Below are 14,238 nucleotides of genomic sequence, written 5' to 3'. Positions count from 1 at the left end.
CATTGTTGGTGGGAATGCAAGTTGGTACAGCCACTCTGGAAAACAGTGTGGAGGTCCCTTAAAAAGTTGAGGATTGAGCTACCCTATGATCCAGCCATTGCACTGCTGGGTGTTTACCCCATAGATACAGACGTAGTGAAGAGAGGGGCCATATGCACCCCAATGTTCATAGCAGCATTGTCCACAATAGCTAAATCGTGGAAGGACCCGTGATGCCCTTCAACAGATGACTGGATTAAGAAGCTGTGGTCCATATATACAATGGAATATTACTCAGCTATCAGAAAGAACGAATTCTCAACATTTGCTGCAACATGGACGGCACTGGAGGAGATAATGCTAAGTGAAATAAGTCAAGCAGAGAAAGACAATTATCATATGGTTTCTCTCATCTATGGAACATAAGAACTAGGATGAACAGTAGGGGAAGAAAGGGATAAAGAAAGGGGGGGTAATCAGAAGGGGGATTGAAACATGAGAGACTATGGACTATGAGAAGCAAACTGAAGACTTCAGAGGGGAGGGGGGTGGGGGAATGGGATAGACTGGTGATGGGTAGTAAGGAGGGCACGTATTGCATGGTGCACTGGGTGTTATACGCAACTAATGAAGCATCGAGCTTTGCATCGGAATCCGGGGATGTACTGTATGGTGACTAACATAATATAATAATAAAATATATATATTAAAAAAAAGGAGGGCTTATGATGTGATGAGCACTGAATGTTATATGCAACTGATGAATCACGGAATTCTACCTCTGAAACTAAAAATACACTATATGTTAACTAATTGAATTTAAATTAAATAAAATATTTTTATTTAAAAAAAAATACCAACATAATTTACAAGCATTACACGAAAGTCAATGCCTTACAGCAGATATCAGAATTATTATTTCAGACTTAAAAATCCCATCTTAGAGAAGTTGGTGCAATAATACACAGAGCATAGTTTACACTGAAGAACATAGAACAACATATATATATACATATATGTATATATAATACATATATGTATATATATATGGCATGCATACTAGAAACACATTTATTGTTAAATGTAGTCATATCCCATATTTGTATATATTTTAATATACTTTTAATGTATTCAGTTCTTTGAAAAAATGTATGCCTTACTGCCCTATGTTTATGTATTTATAAATATGATTAAATATGTAGCATAATTTAAAATAGCTCAATTTAACAAAGCATCTATTTACATAGTAATCATTTCACAAAAATGCATGCCTTTTATTGGGACTCTAGACACTACTTCTTACTACATCCTCCCATGACTTTTGAAATTGATTAATTTCATCTGAGGTTTAGGAGCAAGTTTATTCAATTATTTTCATTGTACTCAGGGTTTAATGACTCTAATTTTTTAAAAATTAGATCGTTTAATAACCCACAAACCAGATTCACACTGCATTACAGATTTATTTACTTTTTGTTTTCATTTTACTTAACAAGGTGTTTTAACCATGTATTCTATTTAATCGTGTCTTTGATTATGGGTGTTTCGTCATCTTACATTTAGGCATATATTTTACAAGCTCTACTTTTTCTTCATTGATAAAAGGATTATAACTTACACTGATAAACAGATTTAATTTAAATTTAATTTTTAACTAAGTATGATCATTTAACTTCTTTCTGCTTCCAGGCAAAGTATCAGGATTTATATTTAAGTACTTGAAATTGATTTTATATCTATCTAAATTTATCTTTTCCATAAAATGGTTTATTTCAAGAAATAAATCATCTCTCTAACTGCCTTTACACCCCTTCATTTTTCTCACTTAGGCCACTTAACCTCCAAATGTTGAATTCTGGCCACAATTTGTGGATTCAAAACTACTGTTCAAAACTATGTGTTTTGTTTTTTTTCAGATTTATTGAATTTCTATTTTCATCTGGTCTTTTAATTCTACCAGCTGGACAATAGCCATGATCAAACAACCTGGCCCTTACTTTGTACTCAGTTACTGATAACACTGTCTTATGTTATTGCCATTTGCCTGAACACTTGACATATTCTATGACCTAATTTCTTCAGCAGGAGATATTCCTTCTCATCATCTGACCTGATAAGTTCTTAGATTTTATAACTGCTCCCTACCTAGGACACATCTACTATTGATCTTTGCTATTTCACTGTGTCTGTGCCCGATTTTTATCTTTTCTTGGCACTATACATAAAATAGGGATAATAGCAGTGCATCCTTTGTTGCAAATAATATTAACAAATTACTTAGAAATATACTGTAAAAAATTCGTGGGAACTCTTTTCTCAAGCTGAAGGGAAATGACCCAAGGTGGTATAAATTTAATTTATAAAAGAATAAAGAACATTGTAAATGATAATATGTCGAGATATACAGATATATGTAAATAATACACATGTAGAAGTGTTTTAAATGCATAACTATTAAAGGAAAATATAATATTAGCTCTAAATAATGTTAACTCTAAATGAGATGAAATAATTTAGAGTAGAATAATTCAACGTATGGTATGACTAGGAATTAGAAAAATTTGTGTAAGTAGTGTAAACCAGTGCTTATTTTCTGTAGAAAAGTTGAGGTCATCTGGAGAAGTTAATCTTGCTTGTATATGAAGCATATTTTCATAATTTTGGACATAATTTTTATCTTATTTGACAGCACTTAACAATTAAAGACACCATATTTTGACCTGGAATTCTTAAGGCAGTTGTATAAAGTGACACATGTTTGTTTTTGCAGAGTGTAAGAATTTATCTTGATTGCTGGTTTGCATTTTTTATCATTTGATATTTTAGAATCTTGACATATTTGTAAGTTGAAGTAAAAAATAAATGTGCTGATATGGAGAGATAGATAAGAACAGGGTTTGTTTTTCAACTTTTGTTTTTGATCTGCGGGAAAATAGAGACCTTGAAGTTTTAAAGGATAAACTCATACCTCCCAGATATGCTTAGTATAGAACAAAAAATTTAGCTAATTTTCTATTGCTTAAATATTTCCTAACAAGTTCTAAGAACAAATTAACTGATAAATTTAAGGATTATTTGGAAAATAAAGGTTAAGAAAAGGACAATCTTCATACCCAAATGAATAAAATAAAAAAAAATTTTTGCTTTTCAATAAACTTCAATTTTTAAACAGTTTTTGATTTATAGAAAAATTCAGAAGCCACTATAGAGTGTTTCCATATACCCCTCCCCTATTATTAACATTTTACAAAGTATGCTACATTTGTCACAATTAATGAACAAAAACATGCATTATTATTAACTAAAGTATCTAGTTTTTTCAGATTAATTTAGTTTTTACCTAATGTCTTTTTTCTCTTCCAGGATCCTACCTAACATACAATGGGATTCAATAAATATCAAATAATGTTAATATCAAATAATGTTAGCATGCATTAATTTAATCATCTTTCTCCAAATATTTATGAACCACCTACCACACACTAAGTGTCATTAGAAATAAGCAAAAGAATGGTGCAAATCTTTTTCTGAAGGAGCTGATGCTCATCAGCTCATAGAATGGATACATCCACATGAGATGTTATACAGCACCGAGTCCCATACCCACATTTAGAGACCAGGAAACTAAAGACCAGAGAATTAGAGAACAAATGTCAAAATCTCCAAGTCCTGGGCCCTTGGTATAGCAGAAGTAAAAAGACCTATATTAAAAGAATAGTAAAAACCAAAGAATGATACAAGGGATAATGTTTATGTTATCAGAAAGTATTAATAATGTTGTGTGTATAAAAATGTTTTCATTTAAAGTAATTCAAAAGCCACTTCTATATTATTTTGAAATTACTATTTTGGTACCCAAAGTGATGTCTTTGGTATTAACAGAGATCAAGATGCTCACCAGGGCTTGAAATATATTCAGATTATCTATTTGTTTAAAGAAATAAGTCGTCTTGATTTGTCATATTAACTTCCCGCTAGAAAATTCTGTTGTTTTTTTTTTTTTTTTTTTTTTTTTTTTTTTTTTGTCGCTAAAGCTTTCTCCCTATACATAGCTCCTGTCAAAATATTTCACGTGTAATCACAAAACCTTGGACAAATATCTCATACCTGTCTTCAGTGTTTCTGTTCCAAATAGTTGCTAGTAACACTCATCAAATATTGAATAAGCAATATGCTAGAAAAATCACAACACCTTTAGTAATCACCTGTTTCAAATATCGTGGTCCCAAAGTAGCAGTTAGTAGAATACATGTAATTTTATAACTAGTGTGCTTGGTTGGCAGTAATACTAAAATCAACATTTGGTAATAAAGTCATTCTGTCAATATGTGTTATTTTTATCAAAAACAATACATTTATTATGTCTGGAGGAATACTCACAAACCATATATTGGGACAGAAAATATGTAAGTCTATGGTAGACACCTTTATATATGGTTCTTAGTAATTAATTCTTTTCACTCCTCATTAAGAAATTGTTCCTCAGATGTTCTATTCTTCGTCATTTGGCTCCCTTGGGGTAAAGATAAAATGGCAGAATGGAACCATGTGTGATAATTCTGTTTCCAGGAATGCAGCTTTGGAGCTAGATGAATCTCTCTGCCCCCACAGCCTCTTTCTTCTCTGAAGAGCTTTCATCACTATTTATTTGGCTTTGAGGAAAAGAGGCTCCCCCTGGTGCAAAGACCCATCTTTCTGTAGCGACAGTACTTAAGGTCTCAGAGTACTACAAAAGAAAACAGAGATGCTTCTGTCTCAGTGAACCCCTTATGACCATATTGTGACTTTATAGGCTATACAGTGTTGAACGTGCTGTGTAGTTAAAGAAAGTCCTGTTCCAGGACAGAGAGGAACAATCGTGTAAAATGATGATACCAGGTCAACTAATAAAGGCTGAACAATGTCGTTTGGATTTATTGATATGGAAAACAATAGAAAGAGCAATTTGGTGGAATGGTGGGGTGGGGTCTATCTGTACTGGTGTTTGGGGGTGACTTGGTAGTGAGAAAACTGACCTCTTGAGTGCAGAATGCTCTGTCAAGAAAGCTCTCTATAGAGAGAAGGGGTAGTACCATAAAATGTGGGTTTTGTTTTGTTTTGTTTCATTTTGGATGTGAGAAAATATTTCAATGGCAGAGGAAACATTCCAGTTCATCATAGGCAATTAGATTGATATTCTGTGTTTTACCGTAAAAACCGAAGTTCTGCCATATGCTTTTAAATGAATAAATCGTTCATTTTATAAGCTAAAAAACCATCCTCCTGCTATTATTAGCCTTATTAGGGTGTACTGGACCTAGTGACTACAATATGCCAAGTGCGACATGGTGTCACTTCCATAACCACTTACAAAGCTCTGGGACTTCCACTTGCTAGCCTTCTCTTTCTGATGGCAATCTCTCTTACCCTCTTGCATGCCCTGATAAAGCAAGGAGACTTGTTGTAAATTACCCTATAGAGAGGTCCATGTGGCAAGGAACTGAGGGAAGTTTCCAGACAATACTTATGAGGGACTGACATCTCAGTTCAAAAACATGGGAGGAGCTAAATCCTGCCAATAGTCAGGTGACTAAGTTTGAAAGTGGAACCAGTCTAGCCTTGTGAAGACTGCAGCTAAACTGCTCACAAATTCATGGTTCACAGAAGCAATGAGGTGATAAATGTGTATTGTTTATACCTGTAATTTTGGGGGTAATTTGTTTCACGAAAATAAATAACTAATTGTCCCAATGAAAAACTTATGCTAGTGACAATGTTCATCATGATGTGCCATGAAAAAACTTTTCCCCAATTATTATTACCACAAAATAAATTGCCTTGCTCCATGTCACTATTTCAAGAATCAAGAAAAGAAGGGCGCCTGGGTGGCTCAGTCGTTAAGCATCTGCCTTAGGCTCAGGGTGTGATCCTGGCATTATGGAATCCAGCCCCACATCAGGCTCCTCTGCTGGGAGCCTGCTTCTTCCTCTCCCACTCCCCCTGCTTGTGTTCCCTCTCTCTGGCTCTCTGGCTCTCTCTCTCTCTCTCTCTCTCTGTATCAAGTAAATAAATAAAATCTTTAAAAAAAAAAAGAATCAAGAAAAGAACCAAAGTATAAAAAATTAAGTTGACAAATACCTTCTTTCCAAGGGTATTTCCATTTAAAAAGACTAAGTTAATAGGAAAGACATTTTAAGTTCAATAAATATCATTAAAATTAAATTGCATTGAAAGACACACAATCTTCCTTCCAAGAAGCAGCCCACCAACCCTGATTGTGAGACATAAATGTACCTTGAATTTTTACTAGGGAGTAAAATGATTCTTGGAAGATGACAAAGGTTGTCTTCACTATGACAATGCCCATCTGCAAGTTATTTCAAGGTTCTGAATTCTCATCTCAGCAGAAAATTAATTACAAGAATATCTTAGCTTTTAATGGATTTTAAATGATCTAAAACCCTCTCTGTATTTTTAATATATAATTCTTTTATATTAATAGCAGAACAGATATGAGGAATAAACTTTATGAAGCATACAGCACATCAATAACTCTCCATGGATTTGAAGTCTTCTGCTTACATTTTTTAATGTATGCTCTGAATAAGATTAATTTTCTCATAAGAAGCATTTGCAATCTAGCTGAAAATACTTAATAGAAATTTGTGTTATTTCTTTAGAATGAATGCTGACTAATTTTCCTATTCTTGCTTGTTTAGCATAAGTTTTTGTTCAAAATTTATCTGAAAGTCATTTTCATAGCTATAATACAAATATTTTCAAGCATAAGATAATGTTTTGTTTAGTAATATAAATGGCAAAATTATTCTAATCAGTGGCAGTATTATATATACAAAAGTTCCAAATAAGTTATGAAACACAAGAAAGCACTGAGGAGTGTTTAAAGTTAATAACGATTTGGTAAAAATGTGTTTTTGTTAGATGTTGCAAAACTGCAACATTATACCAATGACAGATTTCACCAAAAGCAGACAAAATTTCATTCAAAGAAAAAATCAACTATGCAGTTTGACCATGGGTCATCTATACCTTATTTTTAGCATTCAGTAAAATGAGGATAATAAATATAATAATAGCTATCTCAAAGGATTGTTGCAAGAAATAAATGAGTTACTGTTAAGTAGAGTGTTTCAAAAGTGTCTGCATATGTAAAGTGCTATATGTATCATCATTATTATTCTTATCATTTCCAGTAGAATAATTATGGCAAGGAAAATACAATTGGATTGTTTGGTGCAAGTACACATTCAGATATATTAACCATGAAAATGATGTAACACATCAAAAAGGTACATGCTGATCTATGTACAACTTGTTGTATGGTTAGTTTAGAGTAAGAAATATACATATTTTCATTCAATGAATAAATAATGATAGATGGATAGATAGATAGATAGATAGATNGATAGATAGATAGATAGATGATAGATAGATAATAGATAGGATGTCTAATATACTCCAGAAAATTGTCTTGACAGAGTAGTGTAAAACAGCAATAAAAAGTTCTTTTCGAGGTTATGTTCCATGGAGGTACATACAGAAGATAAACAAGTAATACTATATAGTATGCCAGATGATCACAAATGTTAACAGATATAGGAAGAAAGACAAGAAAGTGAAGGAATCAGAAGTAGGAGGGTGGGGAGGAAGACTACAGTTTTAAAGAGTGATCAGCAAAGACTCATTGAGGAAGAAACATTTAGTCAAAGACAAGGAGATGAGGAGGAAGCCATGTGGATAAGGAAGAGGGCCCTTCAGACATAAGAACCTGCCAATGCAAAGGCCCTGAAGTAGAATGATGTCTGGTATGTTCCAGGAAATTCTAACAAAATATCTTTCATTAATATGTAATGCTAGATGACCATAAAACTTCTAATACCTAGTGGCCATTTTAGATATTGTTTCTTCTTAAATTCCTAGTTCTTTTAAAATTCAAATCATAGGGGCGCCTGGGTGGCACAGCAGTTAAGCGTCTGCCTTCGGCTCAGGGCGTGATCCCGGCGTTGTGGGATCGAGCCCCACATCAGGCTCCTCTGCTATGAGCCTGCTTCTTCCTCTCCCACTCCCCTTGCTTGTGTTCCCTCTCTCACTGGCTGTCTCTATCTCTGTAAAATAAATAAATAAAATCTTTAAAAAAAAATAAATAAAATTCAAATCATAATAGTTATATAAAAAGTTTAACAAATTTATATAAAAATTTAACAAATCAAAAATATATTTAACATTTTGCATTTTAAGATACATTTCACATTTGTTGCATAATTTAATCATCTCAAGACACTTGTGAGATAACATTCCCTTTATAGAAAAAAAGATAATGAGCTAAGATGGGTAAGGTCATTTGATCAAAGCTATCAGGATATTACTGAAAAATTATAACTATAACCCATATGAGTAACTAAAATTACAGTTTTTTTCTGGTTGTACAACAGTTCCAAATTATCAGCAAAGCTAAAAATGAGATGTGTGATATTCACTACATTGAAAAATTTTTCATATTGATTTTATGAAGTGTGTTCATATTTAAACCAAGACACTAAAATTTGTAATTTTGTGTCATTTCTTAGCGCAACTTCATCTGAAGGAAACAAAATATTTTGGAAAAAGTATTCTTACAGAACTTAATGGCTGCATTCTTAAACTCTTGTATTATAGGTCTTATTTTCTCTAGTAGTATGATGGTAAATATATTAAGAAAAGAAGGAATGCTGCATTATTACAACAGGGAATAATCAGATAACTGCACATGCACACACACACCCACACACACACACAGTTGAATTGCTTGTTCTGACAGCACTAGGCTTATTTCACCCTCCAATTTTCATCTGTGAAAGATGGGGCAATATATTTATATAAAGACTGAGCTCAGTGGGGCGCCTGGGTGAGTCAGTCAGTTGGGCATTGGACTCCTGGTTTGGGCTCAGGTCATGATCTCATGGGTTGTGAGACTTGGGCTCCGTGCTCATTGGGAAATCAGCTTGGGGATTCTCTTCCTCTGTCCTTCTCCCCACTCATGCTCTCTCTTTCTCTGTCTCTCTTTCTCAAATAAAGTAAATAAATTTTGAAAGACTGAGCTGTGACATTTAGGCTCATACAGAACCTTATAAACCAAGTAGATTCTATACTTGCCATAGGTTAAATTTAATTTACTATGGAAACAAAATGCTGAAAACTACCATTTTTTAAAATTCCAAGATGTATAATAGAATGTAGTCTTACAACTGTATATGCTGATATCATATATTAATTAGCTGTGATGCTCTCTCTGTAAGAATATCTTAAATTTATTAAGAATGCTAAAATTTTATATTATTAATCAGAGACATGATAGAACACAGTAATTATTTTGGTATATTTTTCATAACCATGTGAAAAATAAATTATTAACTCATTAGAAGTACATTATTGGGCCATGACATTTTGTAATGGCTTTAGTAATTACATTGTTTACACAAAATAACATAAGTCACAATATAAGTGAATTTTATATATTAAATGTTATATAAAGTGCAAGGAATAATCACTAATGTATTTTATGACTTCTTAGTAAAAAGGAAAATTATACTAAATTGTAATCTATATGAAATATTCCTCTTCAGTTTTGGAAAAACATTTAATAGTATAGTATTTCCTCCTTATCCATGTGGGATATGTTCCAAGACTCCCAGTGGATACCTGAAACCACAAATGGTACCAAACCCTACATATACTATGTTTCTCCTATACATTCATACCTGTGATAAAGCGTAATTTAAAATTAGCACAGTAAAAGATTAATTAGAAGAACAAATAATAAAATAGAACCACTATGACAACATACTATAATAAAAGTTTTGTGAATCTGGTTTCTCTCTTAGAAAATGTTGTACTGTGCTCACCCTTCTAATTGTGATGATGTGAGAGGATCAAATGGCTACATGATGAGATGAATTGAGGTGAATGACATAACCCTTGTGATGTAGTGTGAGACTACTATTGACCTGACCATATCTCAGTAGGTGGATCATCAGCCTTTGGACAGGGAGTGGTTGACAGTGGGTAACTCCAACTGTGAAAGCAAAGCCACAAATAAGGGGGAACTACTGTATTCATGAATTCTTCTAAAAGACATTTGCTTCATATCAACTCAGATATATTGCTATCACATTACTATCTACATGTGTACTCTGAATTTTAAAAGTGAGTATGTACATAATGCTAATTAAAAAGTCCTGTAATGAGGAGTGCCCAGATGGCTCAGTCAGTTAAGTGTCAGACTCTTGATTTTGGCTCAGGTCATAATCTCAGAGTCATGAGATCAAGCCCTGCTTTAGGCTCTGTGCTCAGCAAGGAGTCGGCTTGAGATTCTTTCTCTCTCTCTCTCCCTCTCCCTTCCCCCCCTCTGTTCTCCCTATCTAAAATACATAAATAAATCTTTTAAAAATGTAAAAAAATAAAATAAATAATCAAAAATCCTGTCAGGAATGAACTGTATTTACAAATAACACTTAGAAATTTAGCCTTTCTACCTTGGGTTGAATTTCTTCTTCAAGCAGATTCATTCTCTTAGAACCATTTCCGTCATTCATTATATATTGACTCACCATTACAGTAGACATCTGTTACTTTTTGCTAACCACAATATTGGACATATGTTTTGTCTTCTCAGCATACATGCACTATATTTTTCTATTGGAAACATTCCTATTTTCCTTTCCAAAGCCACCAAACCTCATCTCATCCTCATGGTTCAGGAAAGTGGCCCAGCAAGATTCAATTTCAAAATACTTTCTACAATTTTGGGAAAGAGAAACCTTGTTTCCATTTGGAATTAGAAAGTGAATAAGACAGAGATTTAGAGATCATCTTGCCAACTTGGAATAGAGGAGGCCTCCCTGCCTTCTTGAGCATGAAAGCAATATAGGGAAAAGTAAGATTTGAGAAAATGAAAGTTTCTGAAGGCAAATTTGAACTCCTGGAACCTGTCATTCCTGAAACTTAAACCCTATGTTTTCCTTTCAGTGAACCTACAAATTTGCAGTTTGATTTCCATTTTTATTGCCACAAAGGAAGAGTCATAAATAGTTTGGAAATACTGCTTACTAAAGTATCTTTTAAATAGAAACATTTTATAAAAAGGAAAAATCAAATTCTCTTCAGTATGAATTCTTTGGGAAGAAACTGGATCAATCAAGTCTTTATGTATTATAAGCCTTCTAATTCTACCCTATGATAGATACAAGCGAACTTCATTTTTCAATTTGTGGATCACAGTGTGGTTGTAATTTCAACCACAAGATCTTTGAAAATCTAATTGGCTTCAATTAAGATAAGTTACCATAAGCTATTTCCACTGCTTAGATGAAACTGAGAAAAACTGACAAGTTTTTTCAATCATAACACATAAAACCATCCATAAAATAGATCAGTCTCAGCTGTAACTAGCTGTATTTTCTGATTTTGGTTTTATATCAGGTTTTCAAAGGAATATTAATATAGTGATAGTGAACATCCAGCCATGCAATTGGAAGACATAGAGGAAAATCTTAGAAACCATGTGAATTTGAACAATTCTCTTCATACTCAGAAGTTTTAGGATTTTTTTTATGTAAAGTGATATTATTTAACATCAAGAGTGCTGGCTGTGATTGAGACATGTGAGAATACCTTGTGAACTGTTAAATGCTATATGAATATTACATGTATGTGTGTATATATATGTGTGTGAACATAAGTGTGTTATGTATATGAGTATGGAGAAAATTAGGTTTTACAGAATCCCAGAAATTTTTCTAGATTGTATGAGGAAATGATACATTGTGGGATTTAAGAGCACTGTCTCGGTAGCCAGATATCCTGGGTTCAGGTCACATCTCTGCCACTTACTACTTATATAACCTTGCACAAGTTTACCTCTTCTTAGGGCCTCCATTCCCTCATGTGTAAATAATTTTCATTAATAATTTAGTTAACACAGATATAAAGCTTAGAACAGTTTGACCTTTGCTTGGTGTATGATTAGCCCTCTACTACTATTAACTTTTAGTTTGAACAATTATTAGGTAATTCTTTGTTGTGGTTTGCTCAGCCCTTGACTCAGATTCAGTTTTCTCAGATATGGCCCTCTTTGGTTTTTCCATTATTTGTAATCTGGACAATATTTGTATACTTCTTCCATTTTCCAGAATGCTGAACATGTCAGGCATGACATCAAGGCAGAGAGCCCAGAGAAAACAAGTTGTTACATTCTTGCCCCTGGAAACAATCAAGTTTCTTGGATAGGTGACAATTTCCTCTTTGGGTGACATCAAGGGGCAACAGATATTACGTTTGCTGGTTTATCACTGGGTTTTCCTGGTAGATGATGAGTTCCTTAAGGTCATGAGTCTTTCTACATTTATCAGAGCAAACCCAGGGTCTTTGAAAAGAAGTTGGAGGATTAAAAAAAGGAGCCAGGCAGGGGTGAGGAAGAAGAAACTTGGAAGAGGAAGTGGAAATTGCAAAAATTTGCACTACTCTGTAAAGTATTGAAGCTGGAATGAAAAAAAAAAAAAAGCCAAGACGTATTGCTGACAGTGATAATTGAGAAAGAGTGTGTAAAAAGACAGTAATAATTTAAAGATGTAGTGGTGGTGACATTAATAATAGTAACAGTAGAAATAATTGGTGTCAATGTAAAAGAACTAATTTTTCCTTAATCTTTGACATCAGTGGTGGTCTTGCTAACACTCAGATATGTTTCAAGCAATTGGAGCTTCTTCCCACTGCTCTGGAAACCAGCAGAAATATTTGAAATCATGCAAGTTAAAATTTATCTTAGTGAAACTTTGGTCGCGTCAACAAAGGAAAGAATTTGAAAGGCCATATTTACATTAAGGCATCTGGGATATCTCTATCTACTGTACTATCTATCTATCTACTGTAGTTGGAGACTACAGCTCCAAGAGAAACAAAACTGTTGGCTTCTGGCATTCTTCAGTCTTCCAATATGGCAGATGGTGATAGTTTCAATGAAATGAATTCACATAGAAGGAAAACTCAGATTTTTCTGGGAAATACATACAAACATTCCAAAACAGTGGTTTTGCACATAGATGGTATTGATGATACATCTCAGAGAACTCTCTGTGAAGAGGATTTGTTAAAAATTAAAGTGCTTATATCTGTGTTTTGAAGTCTTTTATCTCTGTGGTAAAGATCTCTCTAGTTTCTTCTATGCTTTTTTCAAGCTCAGCATGCACCCCAATATTTAGAGTAAGTAGCATTATCAATAATAACCAAACTCTGGAGGGAGGCCAAATGTCCATTGACTGATGAATGAATAAAGAAGATATCATATATACATGATACACATATCATATACACACATAATGGAATATTATTGCACCATCAGAAAGAATGAAATCTTGCCATTAGCAACAATATGGGTGAAACTAGAGGGTGTTATGCTAAGCAAAATAAGTCAGTCAGAGAAAGACTAATACCATATGATTTCACCCATGTGGAATTTAAGAAGCAAAACAGAGGAACATAAGGGAAGGGAAAAAAAAGAGAGAGAAGCAAACCATAGAAGACTCTTAACAGTGGAGAACAAACGGTTGCTGAGGGGAGGTGGGCAGGGGATGAGCTAAATGGGTGATGGGTATTAAGGAGGGCACTTGCTGTATTGAGCACTGGGTGTTATATGTAAGTGATAAATCAATAAATTCTGCTCCTGAAACTAATATTACACTATATGTTAACTAACTAGAATTTAAATAAAAATTTGAAGAAAAAAATTAAAGGTGTTATTAGATTTACTTTTCAAATGGCTGTTCAAAGTTGTGTGGTATGGATCCATCCAGATTTGAAAGCAGAGGCTTTGCCTCAGCAATAACATCAACCCAGGTTATGAAGGCTCAGCAAGCTCTGAAAAGTGAAAGTGGAGAAGAAATGCTGGTCCCATTCCCAGACATGCATGTGGAAGTAAAACAGAACACAGAACTACCTGACTACCTGCGTAAGGATGAGAGCCCACAAGGAGCAGGACAAAGCATTGTCTTAGGTTGACTCACCTGGAAGGTAAAGTTCCTGCCAGAGCAAAGCCGTAAATTTTTATCCAGATCGTTTTACAGGTGACTTTAGTTTGGTTCTCAAGGACTGTGTGAACCAACAAGGGGCCAGTTTTCCATTGTTGTGGTGAACTGTCAAGTACATGTTGCAATAAGTTATCATGAAAATTTTTTAGATTACATGATTGTGTACGCTGCATTTTACATTTTATTGGCCAGTTTGCCC

At 33.8% G+C, this 14,238-nt stretch overlaps 1 pseudogene; it reads left to right on the top strand.

Moving 5' to 3' along the window:
* The window catches only part of LOC100479442, a 173,227-nt pseudogene extending 159,222 nt beyond the window's left edge, over positions 1-14,005 (top strand).
* Positions 14,006-14,238: the final 233 nt, after the last annotated feature.

This window comes from Ailuropoda melanoleuca, chromosome 11 (genome assembly GCF_002007445.2).
Source record: "Ailuropoda melanoleuca isolate Jingjing chromosome 11, ASM200744v2, whole genome shotgun sequence".
NCBI classification, from domain to species: Eukaryota; Metazoa; Chordata; class Mammalia; order Carnivora; family Ursidae; genus Ailuropoda; species Ailuropoda melanoleuca.
The sequence above is the reverse complement of the archived record's forward strand: the minus strand, read 5'-3'. Positions and strand labels throughout refer to the sequence as shown.